At 38.8% G+C, this 18,655-nt stretch overlaps 1 long non-coding RNA gene across 1 annotated transcript in view; it reads left to right on the forward strand.

The window, feature by feature from the left end:
• The window catches only part of LOC125987328 (uncharacterized), a 54,911-nt gene that overhangs the window by 1,216 nt on the left and 35,040 nt on the right, over positions 1–18,655 (forward strand). The window contains exons 2-3 of the long non-coding RNA XR_007487983.1: positions 761–891; positions 8,985–9,068. This is a non-coding gene — a long non-coding RNA (uncharacterized lncRNA). The remainder of the gene's footprint in view (positions 1–760; positions 892–8,984; positions 9,069–18,655) is intronic.

Genomic DNA, 18,655 nt, shown 5'->3' on the forward strand with positions numbered 1-18,655 from the left:
ATGCAATCTATAAAGGAGTTATTCATTCATTCATCTGAAATGAAATGTCTTCATGCGACGTGTCATCTCGCTGACACTGTTTCAACAATTGGACCACTTAGATCGGGGTGTCAAACTCATTTTTTTTTCACGGGCCGCATTGTAGTCATAGCTTCTTTCGGAGGGCCATTATGACTGTCAACCTAAATAAATGTATGAGCACCTCCATATTATATCCAGTAAAAGCTACAAACTGACAAATAACTCGTTTTCAAATCAGTAAAAACTGGTCAAATAAAAAAAAAAGATATTAAAAGTGAAGACAATTTGCAATTCTAGTAATGACACACGAACTTGATGCACAATTTGTCTTCGCGGGCCACATAAAATGATGTGGCGGGCCGTAGCTGGCCCCCGGGCCTTGAGTTTCACACCTGTGAGATGTTCACAGGTGCCACCAGTGCTTGGCAGATAACAGATGATAAAGAAACACTTATTTTAAATTATGCTGAAAGATAGAAATAAGTGATGGTTTGTCTCACTTGATCTACTCCACTCGAAATCCACAAAGACTTCTGGAAACAGCTTGAACGGACCATATTTTTTTTTGTATCAAAGTGAAAGCCAATTTTGGATTTTGCCTCATTTGGTGCTCAGAAGCAACTGTCCTTGATGCGGAACACAAGTGTGACGCGAGCTGTTTCCAAATTATTCCAAAATAAAATTCCCCGAAGGTCTGGTGAACTTTTGATTGATGCCGATCCTCCCTACGGTTTCACAGGCTCCACTTCGGTCTGCCCGGCACAATGCTCTTGACGGCGTGAGACTGCAGGCTGGCTCAGTGAAGCTCAGATTCTCTCCCCCCCTCCCTTCCCTGCATGGAGACTCCCCGATCTCACTGTGATTTTCTAGGTCAGTATGATCACAGTAACACATGCATACACCAGGGTGTATAAAGACTGGCAGGATTTTATTTTAACATACTTGAGTGAAAAACGACAAATTAATCAGTGAGAGAAACTTAATATGATACGGACAATGCTTGCTTTTCTGTAACAAATGCCAACTTGTTTTTTTTTTTTTTTTTACTGACCATATTAATATTTGATCCTGTAGCTCACTGGTGTTAAACTCAAGGCCCGGGGGGCCAGATACGGCCCGCCACATCATTTTATGTGGCCCGCAAATACAAATTGTGCATCAAATTTGTGTCATTATTAGAATTGCAAATTGTCTTCCCTTTTTCTTTTTAAATATTTGACCAGTTTTTACTCGTCTGATTTGAAAACAAGTTTTTTGTCAGTTTGTTTTGTAGCTTTTACTGTATATAATATGAGGTGCTCATACATTTATTTGGGTTGCTGTAGCTGTAAAAAGTAAATAAGGATATATACCAGGGGTGTCAAACTAATTTTTTTTCGCGGACTGCATTGTAGTCATAGCTTCTTTCGGAGCGCCATTATGATTGTCAACCCAAATTAAAAAAAAAAGCACCTCATATTATATACAGTAAAAGCTACTAAACAAACTGACAAATAACTCGTTTTCAAATCAGTAAAAACTGGTCGAATATTAAAAAAACAGATATTATTAAAAGTGAAGACAATTTGCAATTTTATTAATGACAGACGAATTTGATGCACAATTTAGTATCTTCGCAGGCCACATAAAATGATGTGGCGGGCCGTATCTGGCCCCCGGGCCTTAACTTTGACACCTGTGATATATCCGATCAAATTCAACTTTGGGGGCATCTTCACAACCATCTCAACCTAAGGCCCCCCCCACCCACACACACATCTGAGCCCTCTTTGATATCCTGCCGTGACTGTCTTGGCACTGTGGAGAGGTACCTGACATCAAATAGAGGGAATTGCAATATCAGCAAGCCACGAGGAGCTCTCGAACAGGATAACCGTATTCCACAGAGAGAAACAGACCCAAAAATGAGCCAAACAAACAAAGCTCCAAAAAATGCAATAATGAGCATTCCCTTGACTGCTTTGATTGCGTAACTCATCAGTGTTCACAATTGTCTCTTGAGCACTCCCCTTAGATTTGCTCTTGTGCTAAGTTTGCAGGCAGAAGCGTGCTTGGTCTGTTGACTGTTTTCTTAATACTGGAGTTTTTTTTTTTTTTGGTAGAGCTTGCGGATGATTATCTTTAGCATCTTAATGTGTCCTGACAAAAGTGCCAGGAAAGGTTTATGATGAGACTATCGTGTTTGACTACAGTTGAATGGGTGAAATGCCAACCACTAGAGTGATGCGGTTAAAAGACATGCAATTTTAAATGAAGCAAATGTATTCCAGCAGTTGAATTTTTCCATTTTTATTGTTTTGTTTTGGCACCAGAGGGGACAAATGTGCATTTGCAGTTAGACTGTAGACCCCACCGTGTGCTTTTCAAAGCTCAACACGGCTTATTTCCTTTCCGCTGGTTCCGACTGCAACACTTGTTTATGCGTACCCGAGAGTTGAAAGCCGCCGAGACCCAAATATATGTTTGCAAATTTGATTAACACGCCATAAAATTACTTGCTTTCTTTTTTTACAGTAGGAGCATATATAATTATCTAATAAATAATGATAATAAAATAGGAATAATAGAAATAATAATAATAATAATAATAATAATGATAATGACGATGATGAGAAAAAAAATGGAAAAGTGGGAACAAAATAAAACATCTCATCTTGGGAACATGCCTTGATTTTGCGAATCAAAGAAACCCTTTGTACTCTAGTTATTGAGATATGATGCATAAATATTTCTTCAAAAGGATTATGTACATGTTAAACGTGTGGCACAAGAGGAATGAAAATCCGACCCTCTCCCCACTGCTGTAACTTCAGTCCTACAAAAGTAGCATGTTGAGTTCTTGAGTGTTTGAATTCTGCAAAAAATATTATAATCCCGCAATCCAAGGCCTTATTAATAGAAAATATATCTGCATTTAGCAATTAAAATTCCATTCCAGTCACTTTGATGCACAAGACGCAGGCCTCAAAGAAGAGTCTTGATAGTTAGCACAAAAAAAAGACAGCAGCTCCTATAGCAAATCCAAAAATAAACATGTTCGCTTTAAATCAATACACAAGTAGCACATATGTACCTGTAGATACCTCATGCTACTATTAGATTTGAAAAAAAAAAAAGCCAGATGATTACTAGGTAGCATGTACCGTATCCATCACCTACTCAGAGGTGGTTATTAAGACTAATTTTAGCCAAAGCACTTGATGCTACCGGAACCTCCCTTAATGTGTGAGCAGGAATGAAAGCGAGAGTGAAGGTTATCATCATTACGAGGCTAATGGCTAACATCTGCAGTGCATTACGTGGAAGTTAACTAACGTGTGCCACTCACTCACCTTAATAGCAACATTGTCCTAAAAAGATATCCAAAATATGTGATTGCGTAATAACTTTGAGGCTTAGTAATAACTTCACCCTATCTTGTAAAACACATTTATGGATTAAGGGAACGACCTGTCAACATGTTTTACTTTAGCGATTAACAACTGTCACTGGTTAGTTTTTTTTTTATTCATATGGTAATTCGTGTATTTTTATTCCTGCCAGTCAAAGGAAGTCTTTACACCTTTAAAGTTGGCTCCATTGTGCCTGTTTGGATTGCACGTATGCTGGAAATATTCATTGATTGCTTTTTAATGACACAGTTTACCTCATGCGAAGAGCGATATTGCAAAGCAAAGAGGAGAAACCAGGAAAGATATTGTCTTAGATATTGAGGCAGTTGGTGGTTAAAGGCTGGAAACATTATGCGGTATGCAGTAATTGCAAGTTGTACATTTGGTTTGCTTCCTGTTGCGTGAGCTCATACTTGAGTGTGTTTATATTTTTGCGGTACATTATGTTCTCGAATTTTCAATGCGGATGTAGCCTGATTTGCTCTGATTTGTCAAGTCGAAAGTGCTTTTCACATTTTCAGCCCTGAAATACATTTTTCAATGCTAAATAGTATTAGTGGTCTAACAAAAACATTCTGTCCTTGTATAATTTGTTTGCTGTTGAAAGAAAAATAATTAAAATCTCAAGGTGTAGCGTGGTTCTTGGAAATTCAATTATAACACAAATGAGAGGTGATTTTTGATGGGGATGACTGATAAAAAAAAAAAAAAAAAAACTTTTATTAATGACACCAACTGGCTTTACTGCTTGCACAGTTTTCTTAATTCTATTGGGGCTTGAAGTGCGAAGATTTCTTTGCAGGGCCACTCTGCCAGTTTTGCTTCCAGCAGCAGTCCAGACACTTATCAGAGCAGCGAGTGTGAAATTATCTCTCAGTGCGGTGATTGTCCACTTGCTGCGGCCATTGCTCCCCTGCAACACTAACAACACTTTTTTTTTTTTTTAGACCAGCTATACCATCTGCACTGGGACGAAGCAAAATTCTCGCTCACTCTTCCTCAGACGCCCACGGAAGTTATCCGAGCATTAATAGAGAACATATATGAATTAGTTAGTAGGTGAAAGTTTTGCCAGTGCAAGTATGCTTGCAAATCTTCAAGTATTCACTCACTGGTTGCGATATTAGTTGGATGCTTCAAGCAGATTTTGCATTTGGTATTTATTACAGATTCATTCAATGGTTTTTATTTTGCGATGGATTATTTAAATAATTCTGTTCTTTCTTGCTCAGCAGTCAAGTTGTGCCTCGGCTGGTTAGAGCCAAGCGGTACTCGATTTTTATGCGTGAACAATTAATTGAAAATGAACGGCCTTCCTTGTTGCTTACCACCCAAAGTCGATTAGCTAATTGGAAAACATTGCACGGCGGGCTATCGATGAGATCCTTTTATGCAACGTGCAGTTTTGCAGGAGACCATCTTGGATTTAGTCGTTGTCATTTAAAATTAATGAGAACAATTGTCTGTGCTTCTGGCTTTTTGTAAAATTCAACACTGTGTTGCTTGTGATTCACCAGGCAACACATGGCCAGAATTGTAAATTACTGAACGACTCTTATGTTAGTTATGATTGTTAGATTCAATCATAGCTAGCGAGGAACTAAAATGAGATCACAAATAAAGCCAATTGTTTTTTTTCTGTGATTAAAGAGACAATTTTTGCCAAATGTCATCGTAAATATATGCTCAGTGTCGTATCCTGGAATAATATAAATATACGGGAAAAGTGCCACATATTTATATTTTCGTAATGAATCCAATTCATCTCGGCAAGCTTCATCGTTGTCATCACCATAAAAAAATATAAGCGATCGTAAAAATGCTAGTATAAAATCAAATTTACTTTGGAGCTGAAATTTAATGTAGACTCTGGCTGTTTATAAATTTCAGTTTTGGATTAAACTATTGCGTTGGTTTTATTTATTATATTCTATTCATGCCTCATTTGAAACAAATCTGTCACAATTTAGTTTACATTGAATTAGTGTGTTATTCGGAATGACACTCACGGTTCATTTGAAATCAAATGGACCAAAATGAATGAGACAAATACAGTAAAAATGGATCAACTTGATATTAATAGCAATCATTATAAACAAACTTAGATAAGCTACAACTCCCAACAGAAACATTCAACTCGACTACCTCATAATTCATCGAGTCTAATAGGACGGTGGTCCACCCTTTAGCTTCACTTTTCTGGGAAGACTTTCCCCACAAGGGTTAGGTGTCTGTTTAATGGAATTTTTGACCCTTTGTGAGGTCACACCGATGTGCTTTCAGTCTCCACTGTAATTCATCCCAGAGGTGTTCTAGCGGGTCAGGTTGAGGTCAGGACCAGAGATGTTCAGCCACACCAAATTCCCTCATTGTCTTCATGGACCTACTGTATTTTTCAGACCATAAGGCACACATAGAATTAATTTTTCAAGAATTGTTAGTGGGCCTTGTATGGATGCCGTTGAGACATTCCGATTGACTTAAATTCATATAAGAGCCAAAACAGGTGAATATATTGCAGATTAGACTCAAACCATCTCCTGCGGTTGTGTCCAATTGTCCAGACTCGGTTTCTCGTGCCAGTGAGGCTCGAGTTTAGGCCTGAGGTTTCACATGTCCTCCAGCCATATGTCGCGTCGTATTGGCTTCAAAATCTTTCCCAACTGCCCTGACAAGTGGTAGTGATGCATTCACACAGAAGTGTGTGTTGCCTCCGAGGCCATCAGCAGTGTACAAGGCAGAGTGATGAAGACACAGACAAGCCTGGAGGACAAAAAAATATACACACAGTATATATATTTAGTTTTTCCAGAGTAACAATATAATACAATATATATGGCCTTGGGTTTTTTATTCAGGATTCATACCTTGTTTAAAGTACCGTATTTTCCGCACTATAAGGCACACCTAAAAACCTCCAATTTTCTCAAAAGCCGACAGTGCGCCTTATAATCCAGTGCGCCTTATATATGGACCAATATGGATTCGTGGATGAGGACTAATTAATAAAAGTAAGCTTTATGTGTTTATTTTGTGTGTTGTGTGATATTAAGGTTTGAGCAACGTTGAGTTATTGATATATTGTTATTGTTTTCACTATTTTGAGTTTTACTATATTGTGATAGAATTAACGTTTGAGCAACGTTGAGTTATTTATTCTATGCGCCTTATAATCCGGTGCGCCTTATGGTGCGGAAAATACGGTAATTGCAAAAATCTCCACCAAAAGTCTACATTGTCATTTCAATCTGTTCAGTCCAGATGATTCAAAAATGATTTCTCATCAAGCAGCTGGATTGTTTAAAAAAAGTACAGTAGAGATTTTTTCGTGGTAGTTTTGCCTTAGGAGATTTCAGCTGTTGAAGGTTTAATACAACGGTTTCATGGTAGTCTACCTTGTGTCAAAGTAAATTGGGTAGCTCTGTTGTCACTTTGTGATATGTTGTTTTCAGCCTGGAGTGGAGAGCTTTGTTTGTTTTGCTTGCTTTTGTGTCTGGTGAAATCAACAGGATGACAGATAAAGCCAGGAGAATGGAACGTAAGGAGATTTTGGAGACAGATGCTGTTCAATAATTAAGCTTTTGGAAAAATGTGTCTCGTCCCTTCGTCATAGCTACGCTACACGAGTGAAACACTGATTGGAATGCGAATAGAGTGTCAACATTTGCTCCACGGCTTTTTAGCTTGGCAAGCTGTGAGGCCATACCCCCCCCCCCCCCCCCCCGCCTCCTAGTTGAAGGGCATCGGTTTTCTTCTTGATTGATGCAAACATGCTAAGTCATAAATCGGCTAGTATAATAAACATCCTTTGTGCGACTTCCTCGCTATCCCTTCTTGGCACGGTTTCTCGCAAATGCCCATTGCCTTCCATACTTGACGACATGACTCACTCCAATGATAGCTTGTAACTCGGGGAACCTTAATTCAAATGGCGGACTGCTCTGATTTATCCCAGTGTCAACCACACGGGCTCTTGGCAGCGCCGTGCATGAACAAAGATGGAAATTATGTGGGATGTAATTCACGCGAATGGAACGGACAGCTATAAATGGGTCCCCTGACGACTACTCAGTGCATTTAGGAGGCCTTAAGGGAGAGACACATGGCCAGGCAAGGTAATATCACCTGCTGTGATGCTGTATTTCATTGACATAATATATGCAAACTGAATTCCCTCGCAGGGAAAATGCTTGAGGGCTGAGCGATATATTGTCAATAACAATGCCGCCACTCTGCAATTCCATTTTTGACCATGACATGAAAGTACGGATGGGATATCAGCAAGTTTGCTGAGTGCTCTTTGTCAGCATTGTGATCTTTTTGATTGTTTTCTTTGCTCTTCATATCAAATTGTAAATTAGAATCCATATATAAGGCGCACCTGATTATAAGGCGCACTGTCGGCTTTTGAGAAAATTGGAGGTTTTTAAGTGCGCCTTATAGTGCGGAAAATACGGTAAGTGAAGCAGTGCGTTGCAGCAGCTTTTGCACACAGTTCCGTAACTGATTATCACACACAATTGAGTGATGACAGCTGCCATTGTCACAGCTCAAGTCTGACCTCAATAAAACATTGCATTTTTTTTTTTTATTAGATGAAGAGTTATTAAAGCTAAAGACAAACGGGGACTCTTGTGAACCCATCACATACTGCAAATTCTATAAATAGACAAAAATGTTTTTTTTCTTACATTTGCATCACAGATTTGTTCATTCTCTTTATTCCTGACATACTTGAAGATTCCCAATCCAACCACTTGCTGCTTTATTTATATAACCAAAACCTGATCTGCACTTCACAGAACGATCTTTTTATTTTTATCTCTCCTAGTTTAATTTTTGTCTCCTTCTGCTGACTTTATGGGACCATACCAACAAATTCACAAATGTAATAAAGGATAATAATAAAATAAATAAAAATACATAAAAATAAACAAAAACAAATTTTAAAAATAAGTAAAAATGATAAAAAATAAATAATAAAGTACTATATACTACATCCATCTTTTTAATGTACTTCAATCAATAACAATGCTAAAAATCCCAACCAAAAGTACACTTGGCGGTACAATTTAACATTTCAGCGTGCCACCTATCCAACGTTTGAACCATGCGGTGCATCGCCAAAGGGGTTTAAATCATAATCTTATTAACATTCCACACATCCTGTCTGGAATTGATGCGAGGATGAAGGTACTACCACTTTAATGCCACAAATTGAAAATCGTATTTTCGAGGACTCCTGTGGGTTAGCGGCACTCGGAATGCTAATCAAATTCTGACGCAATAGCTACAAAAGGCTGTTTTCTTTACTCGTGTCTTTATGTTGAGATGTCAGAAAGCAAGCCAAGGCCTTGACGCCAATGGAGCAAAATGTCATTTCATAGCAACTTGTCAGCTACAATAAGTGACAACAGAGACAAGTTGTTCTTGTATTGACTATTGCAGACAAAAAAGCGAACCCGCTGTTTGATTTTTACCGTGACACCTCTATGTTTTTATTTGATTGCCTTGAAGCGAAACTGACACTCTGACTTTTGATTTAAAGGCCAAATTTGCTTTTTGTTACAGTGGTGCCTTGAGATCCAAGGAAAGAAAAAATACTCCACAGTATTGACATCTCAGCTTTTGGCAGAGGATAAAGAACATATGACTGTGAGTACTGTTATATTGAATGTCTAAATGTGTTAAAATTCAAAATTGGAAATATTTGCATTTTATCACGTATCATTTTATGCTGGTGATTATTTTTTTCCTGTTTAAAAATCTGGAACTAACTTGGGTAATTGGTTGCAAAAATTTATACAAGACGTGAACGAATGTGCTTCTGTCCAAAGTTTTTCCAAAAGTAGCTGCCTTCACACTTTTCCAAATTAATGTTCTCCTCACACCCCGACGCTGATCCATTCAGACAGGAGAGGAATCGATAGATGAAGAGGTCACTCTTGCCGGCATCTCGCCGAATTCAATTTCCTCTTTTTTTTTTTTTATACATACCACATCTTCACTTTTGTATTCGGGCGAGCGCAGATACTTAACAGGGGACCTGGGAAAACGACAATTTGAAATGAGAATGACAACAGATGACAATTTTTCATCATCACAATATATATTTAGTTTATACTTTTTTTGCTTTGCTCATTTAGTGCCACACTGTTCACCAACATGCAGAAGGAATTTACTGTACAACCCCAAGCTCTATTTTTCAAAAATGCTCGCCTGCAATCATCCATCAACAAATGGCTGTCATTACTCCAATCGAATCCTCACTCAAGGTGCATTTAGCGATGGAAAAGAAAAATAGACTAGTTTTTTTTGTGCATCTTCCAATCTGGTGACATGGATAATTAATCACCCAAGCGATAGGCCTCAGTTCTTCATTATCTAGCCTGGATTGTCTTTGTGTGTGCGTGATTGCATGTGTGTGTTGGGAATTGTGCTCACTCTTCTAATTTGTTTTTTTTTTTCTTTCCTGTTGTTTGCTTTCCTTCTAGCAAACATGCTCAGATAAACACATTTATCAAACATTCAACACCTTCTTAAAATCAATATTAATGATGATGGTAATAATAACCTGCTAATTTTATTTGGATTATTTTCACTGGATTCTGTGACATCCCAACATAGCAAATGAAGAAGGAATTACGGAAGGTCACTCCACTCAAAAATATATAAATGAATCACAAAAGAGTACAAACCTTGGCAAAGGCTGCCAATCTATTTTTGTTTAGCACGTATGTACCACTTGGAAAATATCCGCTATCTAAAATTGGCAAGTGGCCTTCACTAGACAACATTCATATTCATGACAACTTTTGGGAAAATAGTTGAAAAGAGAATTGCAAAAATAAAAAAACGGTTTTGAACCCTGACATAAACGTCTCGTTCGGTATTATTGCGCATCGGCGCTGTTGCTCAAGCTGAAACGGAATGTGCATCAAAAATCTTCAATAACGTTCAATCCCATAGGATGCTATTAATGTGATGAATTGTTTTATGTTGGCTAACAATCACCCAATTTAACATCTAAATGACACAGCAGGGGTAATTACGATGATAGCAAAAGCAGCTGTGATCCGTGAGATAATATTTTCAATTATAAACATGACATCTCATTGAAAAATAATGGGGATCACATACTGAAGTCACTTGTGATGTTGTCATGTTATTCGTCAATTAGTTCATTCAAATTCAGATTCAATCTGAATAAGAAAAAACAAACAAAAAGAAAAGCCCATGTTGCTTTTGTCTTTGCACAAGTGTGCACACCCTCTTATAACAAGCATTGTGGCTGTGTCGAGAATGAACTCATTGAAACTCACAAGTGAGCATCGGAAAAATTCTTAAAAATTCTGTGCGCTTTTTCCATCGGAAAAGCAGAACAGAGGAAGGGAGCATTAAGAAAATGGAGTCAGTGACTCAGCACTAAACATCATTTTGGGAACGTAACCTTGTGTCACGAATCCAGCAGCTGAAAATAAGCAGATGTAGAATATTTGGATGGCTGAACATATTCAACCTGGACCACATTCACTTTCCACCAGTCTGTGTAGTCTATTGCAATATTTACAAGTAACCCCCCCCCCCCCCCCCACACTAAACTGAGCCTTTACCAAATGTTTCCAATTTACTTCTGTTTCCATGGTAACCTTTCTTTTGTCTTTTTAGCCAAGAAATAAGTTGCTATAATTTTACCCTCTGTTGATTAACATGTTGTCGTGGCCTTGCTGTGTTCAGACATTGATTAGCGCAATATAAACAATGCATCGCCCCATCTATTAGTCAAACAATTAATTACATCACTGCTGTATAATCTGAATATCATTTCAGATTTATCCTGTGTCTCTGACGCATTTTCTGTACCTCTACTTTGCTACTTGATAGGCGTGCAACATTACACTCTGTCCCCGCTTATTTGTTGCAGCCATTTGCTCTCATTCCTAAATCTATGCCAGTCTCTTATGATTTTTAGTCGTGATGTTCCAGGAAGAAGTAGTACACAGGCTGAGGACATGGAAGGCCTCTTTTCAGGGAACTCAGTTGAATGTTTCAACCCAAAAACTTTAGATACTTTTACCGTAATTAACTTTTTTTTTTCTTGACCATAAAATTGCAGGCATAATTTGGCGGGTCTCAATTCAACAATTGGTTGATATTGCAAATCAGTATGTGTGCACGCACCTTCAGACAGAAACATTATTCTGCTACCATTTTATTGAGTCAAGTTGGAGTCGAAAATGTCATAACGTGAGATGTCGGAGCCAGAAAATGGCATTTCAAACCCTGTTGGTGGCACATCTCAGGGGATAGCAAAGCCAATCTGTCACCCCCCCCCCCCATACACTTTTAATCCAAGGTCAACATTTGTTTTTCCCCTATTCACTGATCACTTTATCTTTCCTCATTAAAATAAATAAATTACTTTCCATACAGAGCTCCTCTCAAACTATTGTGAATACAAGATATTTAAAAATGTATTGGCACCAAGATGGACTGATGCAAGCGTAGGAAATGCTAAGCTAAAAAAAATAAAGGACAGTGTTGTCGATCTCATTTAGTATGCATTGTCCAAGAAATTCACCAACCTACTTCTTCATCCGCCGGCATTACCATCTCACTACAGTTGATAACACCACGGTGGCATCACAAAATCATCTGTTTGATATGCGCGGGGAAGCGTTTGTACCTCATCATACTTTCTGTCTGATGTCCAATGGTGCACTTTACCAGAATAGATGATGACTTGTTCTCATCTTTTCATGCACTCTCATCTCTGCAATGCCTCCGATACTTTTAGCTTCACGTTACGTTGGCCGTATTTGGCCAAAATCGGTTTAGAGCTCACAACAAGACCTCTACTCTTATGTACTAATTACCATACTTTCCGCACTATAAGGGGCACCTAAAAACCTCCGTCAGTGCGCCTTATAATCAGGTGCGCCTTATATATGGACCAATATATAGCCACTACAGCAGGCGTGTCCAAAGTCCAGCCTGTGGGCCAAATGTATATATCTTATATATGGACAAAGTTTTTAAATGGGCCATTCATTGAAGGTGCACCTTATAATCCAGTGAACTTTATATATGGACAAAGTTTTAAAATGGGCCATTCATTGAAGGTGCGCCTTATAATCCGGTGCGCCTTATAGTGCGGAAAATACGGTAGTTTTTGCTTCCCTCAATTATTGTTTTTCTGCATCATACCTTTTCAGCCGGAGTTTGATTTTATTCAATCAATAATACTTGCTAATACCCTTACGTCAGATTTGTGGGTCAACATCTGTTTTTACCATTCGGTGTAATAATATGCAAAGAATAATTCCATTATTCCTTTCGTCAAAACTCACCGTAGTTTCGACCGTCCCAATAATTAGCGATCATTTTTAATCACTCTCTGTAATGGAGGGTGTTTTGGGGGGATAAAGAGGGTAACTTTGATGGATATAAGAGTTTATGGGAGTTGACACGGCACATTTCACAGAGGACATTAGATCTGGCAGCTTGTCAAAGAGAACACTGGAAAAAAGAGCAACAAGGGCGGGAGGTGGGGAGATTGAAAGGGAAACTCAAAGGTCACTCGGACGGTCATCAGATAAGAGAAGTTTTCCATTCTGCTTTCCTTTTACCTTTTCTTCATCCTCCTTATCTTGGCGTCATCCATCCCATTAATTACCGTTCAGGGAAACAAGAGGAGTGAAGAGTGCCTCCCATTAAACGATAATATATAGTCAGGAGATGCAGAATGTAATTACCTGGGGACCGGAGATTGTTGGCTTTAGTACCGGGAAGATTCTTTACTAAATAAGGTTTTTGAAGGACATTAAAAACATTTATGATCGCCCTCTGCTTTCTCTTTGCTACCTTATAAGTGGGATGATAAGATCTCTTTAAACTCCCGCCGAGAAAAATCGTTAAACTATTGATGCTGAAGACTCGTGAAGTGTTGCGGATACTTTGGAATAACTTTTCAAAATATATTTATGTTTACTGGTTGTTGACCTCAAGGTTGTTATTTTTAATTAATTCCATTTCATCTACAGTAAATGCTGAATGTGTACTGTTTCATATTCTGATTTTTTTTCCCTATTTGGTAAACTGAGGGCAATCACAGTTTCACACAAGTGAGCGAAATAATGTTTTGTCCTACCACACAAAATAAGCCCTTTCCCTCTTCTTCACTGCTGGATGCCATTGGCAGCTGCAAACTCCACGTGGTGTCCCAAATTGATCGTTTTAATTAAAATTTGTCATTGGAAAATGCGCATAAACAAGTCCTTTAAAGCAACAGATTTGCTCTTCCACTGAGCTCATAAGGCCCAGCAGGGGTAAATCAGATATTGGCGTCGATAACTACCTTCTCTTGAATTAATATAAAGGAGCAAATAAAAGATGTTAGATGCAATATTCCAAATGGGTTGTAGCCCGTAACTTTTTTCAATAACTCTAAGTGTTTTCTGGGCTCTTGCAAAAAAGTGTTTTGGGGGGTGTAAAAATGGGACCAGGATGGGTGAGTCTGAAATGTCAAGCGTTAAATGGATTAATACCTTTTCTCTTTAGCCCTTTCTCCCGTTCTACAACCAAAAACAGAAGGTCGTTATTTGTGCAGAAAAATAAAGGTGCCATCATTCAAAAAAAAAAAGATGATAAATCCCTTCAGGATTTTTTTTTTCCAACGTCACATTAGGACTATCAACAAGCCTTTCTTCTTGTTTCCATAACCCTCTGTCCTTCCTCTGTGACCTCCGTTTCCTCATTGTCGTTGTCTAGCACTTTTGCAAACAGGTTTACGCTGCTCATTTATGTTTTTGCCTCCAGGCCCCTCTTGTACAGACCATTTGCTTTTTTACAACCAACAGAATATCCTCTCTGCAAAGACCTCTTTTCTAATTTGTGGCTAGTGCCATTATTTAATTATATCGGTGGAAAATGCTGGATATATAAAACGTTACCGTAAAGCTCAACCTTCAATGCTAGCTCATACATGAAATGCAAAATCCAAGTTCCTCCATTTTGACCCAGGTAGCAAACTCCCCATAATTGATCTATGAGAAGTTGTCAAGTGACTCTTACTTGACAAGTCAATTGTTCCTCCTTCTGCCGCTCTGTGATAGTCATATCACCGCTGCCAGCTTGACTCTGACATTAGAAGGGCGCCGCAGGGGCCAGTTGGCTCGGATCAGGCGCAAGCTCGCTCTCATCCGCTCGCCATTATAATAACAGTGAATATTATTTTATCACATTTCTATCCAATGCTTACAATGTTTGTGCATTTAAAATAAATACGGAAAAAACAACATGAGGCTAAAGAAGTTTGCGAGAGTGCTTGTAAACATTTGAATTAATTCATTCGATACCAGGGGCCAGACTATCAACAAAAACAATGACTCATAGAGAAAACAGAATGAAGTCATTATGCGGCCTGATAACTCCTGCAGTGTGTTTTTCAACAACATTGCAATATGGGTTGAGAAGAAACTGGAAAGGAGGAATGGGGAGCAACAGGATGACGTTAGAGTCAGTACGCATGCATATTTGACAAAGACTCGATATCGTTCGGCCTACATTTCTGAAATGCATACAGTGATGGCATATTTTCACATAAGCTCATCTGCGGCCGCTATTGCAGACTCGGCTCTCCCATAGGGATTATCATGCTTGACACCTCTCAGGCTGAATGGCTTCCCGCTGACAGGCTGGTGATCTGTCTGCGCTGACACTTACGCACACCCCAACCTCTCCCCACATTCCAATAGAGAGCAGAACCCCACTTGGCTTTTTTTTTATGTAAATCTCTCAATAAGTGTCACGGGGAATTGAAAGTGAGACAGAGGAAATTGGAATTGTTTGCGTGAAAGAGGCACGATCCGAGTCGGAGTGGGGATTATTTATTCAAAAATGGAATGTTTGGAGTAAGAGACATGCAATTTTAGGTTGTCATCCGTTCGTTTTTGATATGCTGATCAGTAGAGATGGGTTATGTTAAATTCGGGTTATGTATTAAATATGATTGCACTGTAGGGCGAAGTCTAATTAGTAGAGTGCCACCAATTATTTTCTCCTTAAGATATTATGGCTCACAGTATGAAGCCTATTGATTTCAAATACCACTCGTAGGTTGATGAATGAGGTCAAAAAAATGAAGATTGAAGTCGTTTTTTTTTCCTCCACTCCAATGGCTTTTTTTTTTTGCCACTTTGTACCTCAGCCAAGTGTCCTCCCTGACGCTAACTGGCATTGGCCTTTACTTTACCTCTCGGTGCAAGAAAAAAAAACCTTTTCAGCATTCTCTACACTGTTAATACGAGGCGGGTCATTAATTAGAAGCACTAAGTGTGAACAGACACGAAGATGTGTTAGTCAAATCATATTTGGATCATCTTTTGGTAGTGTGGTATTTAAGAGTGTCTGTAAAATTATAAAGATAAAATAAATACAGACAAACTATTATTTTATTGTTTTTGTAACATAAACCAATCAGAATTTTTTTTTGTTAAAATGATAGAGCATCTAATTAAATCGTTTCACTTGGAAATATATCACACATCAAATCATATTTTATTGGAGAGATATCACAGAAGGAAATTGCACATTTACAGTAATGGCAACTTCATGTAAATGTATATAAAATGTCAACAAAAATTTATTGCATCATAGCCTCTCGAGCTGAGCCGCACCGTATCAAATCGAATCGTAATCCCGCCGAATCAGACCGAATTGAATTGTTCCACTCTCACCGTCCTTGAATCGTCTCTTATGAAGAGATGCACAACCCTAATGTATATGTATAAGATGGGCTATTTCTGGATTTATCTAAAACTACAATCAGATTAATAACAAAATCTTAAAGTCCAGACCACCTCATGTGTATTTGTGTGGCTTGCTGCGCCTACGTAGAATTCGTCAGCCTCACCGCCAGCATTCGTCGGGTTCAGGTTGATCTCATTAGCAAGGTAATTCCTCTGGCGCAACAGCTCAGTAATGGCACAAAATGGTAATGACACTTTAATGGCCCTCGTCAATGCCCACTGGCCAGACCCTGAAACCTGATTTGACTACTGCGCCGCCACTGATCCAAAAAATATGAATAGAAAACTAACCGTCATTATATCTGCCATAGAAATGAAATCAGAACAGCCATAATCCACTTCTCAGCTCGCTGTGTTTTGTCTCATTTCAGCTCATCCGTTGCTTGGGCAATAAATCTCTCCCCCGGCTTCCACTTTTCTTTCTTTGCCGACTTTCCGCTGCTCTCTTGCCTCTTTACGCTCTTTTGTTTGTCTTTCGTCTGTCTGTACCAGGCTTCATTTGTCAGTCCCCGTGCTTCAAAATGCATCACTAGATTGGATTCTCATTTTTATTGGCGTTCAGAGGAGTGAAGGATGAGACAATGCGAGTTTAGAAAGCAGAACGGGCAAACAATGCCATCTGACGCCGAGGAGCTATTGCAAGAACATAAGTCCTCCGTTAAGGATTGATAAAGACTTTGCTATCGGTCGACTAAGTTTCAAAGAAAACAATAGTAACGTTAATATCGAAGGCCAAAACTGGCCGCTAATCTCCTCCACACACGATTGAGTTTCTCACATATCGTTGATAAGATTGAAAGGATTAGGGTGTCACTCAAAATAGCAAGAGTGTGGAAAAAATGGAAGGGTCTCTTAATCTCACACAGCCATCAGCGCTGTTGACTGAGCAAATGAGACGATTTCAAAGCTCGATATGTGTCGGGGGAAGTAACTATGTTGAGTTAAGTCGAGAGAACGTAAAAGGAAATGTAGTGTATGAAGTTGGATTTGATTATTGGTATCAATTATCATATTTGCGGTGAAGCGTTTGGAAAATACGCTTGTTGGGATTAAAAAGCAGATGGATTCATTTGCACAGCTATTGCGACGGCAACAATAAAGAAAGAAAAACCCGAATCACTGATGAAGATTCACTCGCTATATCTTCATTTTCAGAGAACGCATTAGCGTCGCGAATGGAACAAGCGCCATTAATTTTTTAGCTGAGTGCTGCGGATGATCTGCAGCACGGCTAACCAGTGGCTTGTGTCAAAGTCATAAAGTTACATTCAGTTTCCATTTATCAGCATATAGCAAGTTGCGCAAAACACTCTCTGGCCTTCTGCCGCTTGTCTTTAAAAGCAATTTCTGAACATGCACAATAGCTTTTGGTCCTTTTTTTTACGTCCTTTAAGCTTAAATGTTAAATAAAGCAACACACATAGAACAGGTAAGCACCACTTTCAACCCGGTAGTGTAAAAAGTAAAAAGCAAGAGGAGAGTACATAATATTAAAGATTAATAGCAGAGATGTAAAGGCAGAGGTAAAACATTCATGATCAAAACAAAACTGTTTTCTTATACGACTGCTTCTATAGTCTCGAATTTTTTATTTCTTTGTTTTGGCTATAGCAATGAAAGAAACAAATAAAAACCTTTTGCATGATGAGCAGCTCAATAAGGACCCTGCAAAAATGAGTTGTGACGTTTGGCAGTATTGCAACATTCCATTTTCTACCATGTTGGAGATTTTTTTCTTCCCCCCACCTCCCGCCGCTTCGCACTTCTCGTCTTTTGTCTCGCTGCCAATCAATGGACCTCGACTACAATTTACCTCGCTGTGACGTCTAGCTCCAAGTCGTTTTTTTGTTTTCTTTCGTATATACCGTGCTCCACATTCAGGGTAATTCATTGTCGATCAGGTGTGAAAAGTAAGCAAACCACCTTATGTTGCACTTGTAAGGTTTGGTCTATTTCTGTAGCACGCCAAGCTAATGACTTCCCCAGAGTTGGAGGTCTCTCCAATCCTGTTTGAAGTCATCCTTGAAGCTTCATGCTCACCTTGACTTCTCAACACTGTCACCTCATTTGCTTTTGGTTTTTGCTCCGTCACTACCTGGTGGTCGGCTGCACTCTGTACCTCTTCCTCCTCCTCCTCCTCCTCCTATCTTGTTATCCCTTTAGACCTGTGAATCCTAGAAGATGAAATCGCTCCTCTTATGTGATGAAATTGCACGGAGGCTGAAGCAAAGCTTCTAAGCTTGGGAAGGCTTTAAAGCAGAAGAAGATTGGAAGCGTTAAAAAGCCACAGTATATGAAAGTCAAACTCTTCAGGTGTTTTGGTTGTTTGGAAAACGAATGTTTACAGGACTAAAGAGATTGATGTATCTGTGCTTTTTTGTTTATGTTACGGTCAAACACAACAACCTGTACTTTTACTCTAAAATTTTTAAT

Source organism: Syngnathus scovelli, chromosome 19 (genome assembly GCF_024217435.2).
Source record: "Syngnathus scovelli strain Florida chromosome 19, RoL_Ssco_1.2, whole genome shotgun sequence".
Classification (NCBI taxonomy): domain Eukaryota; kingdom Metazoa; phylum Chordata; class Actinopteri; order Syngnathiformes; family Syngnathidae; genus Syngnathus; species Syngnathus scovelli.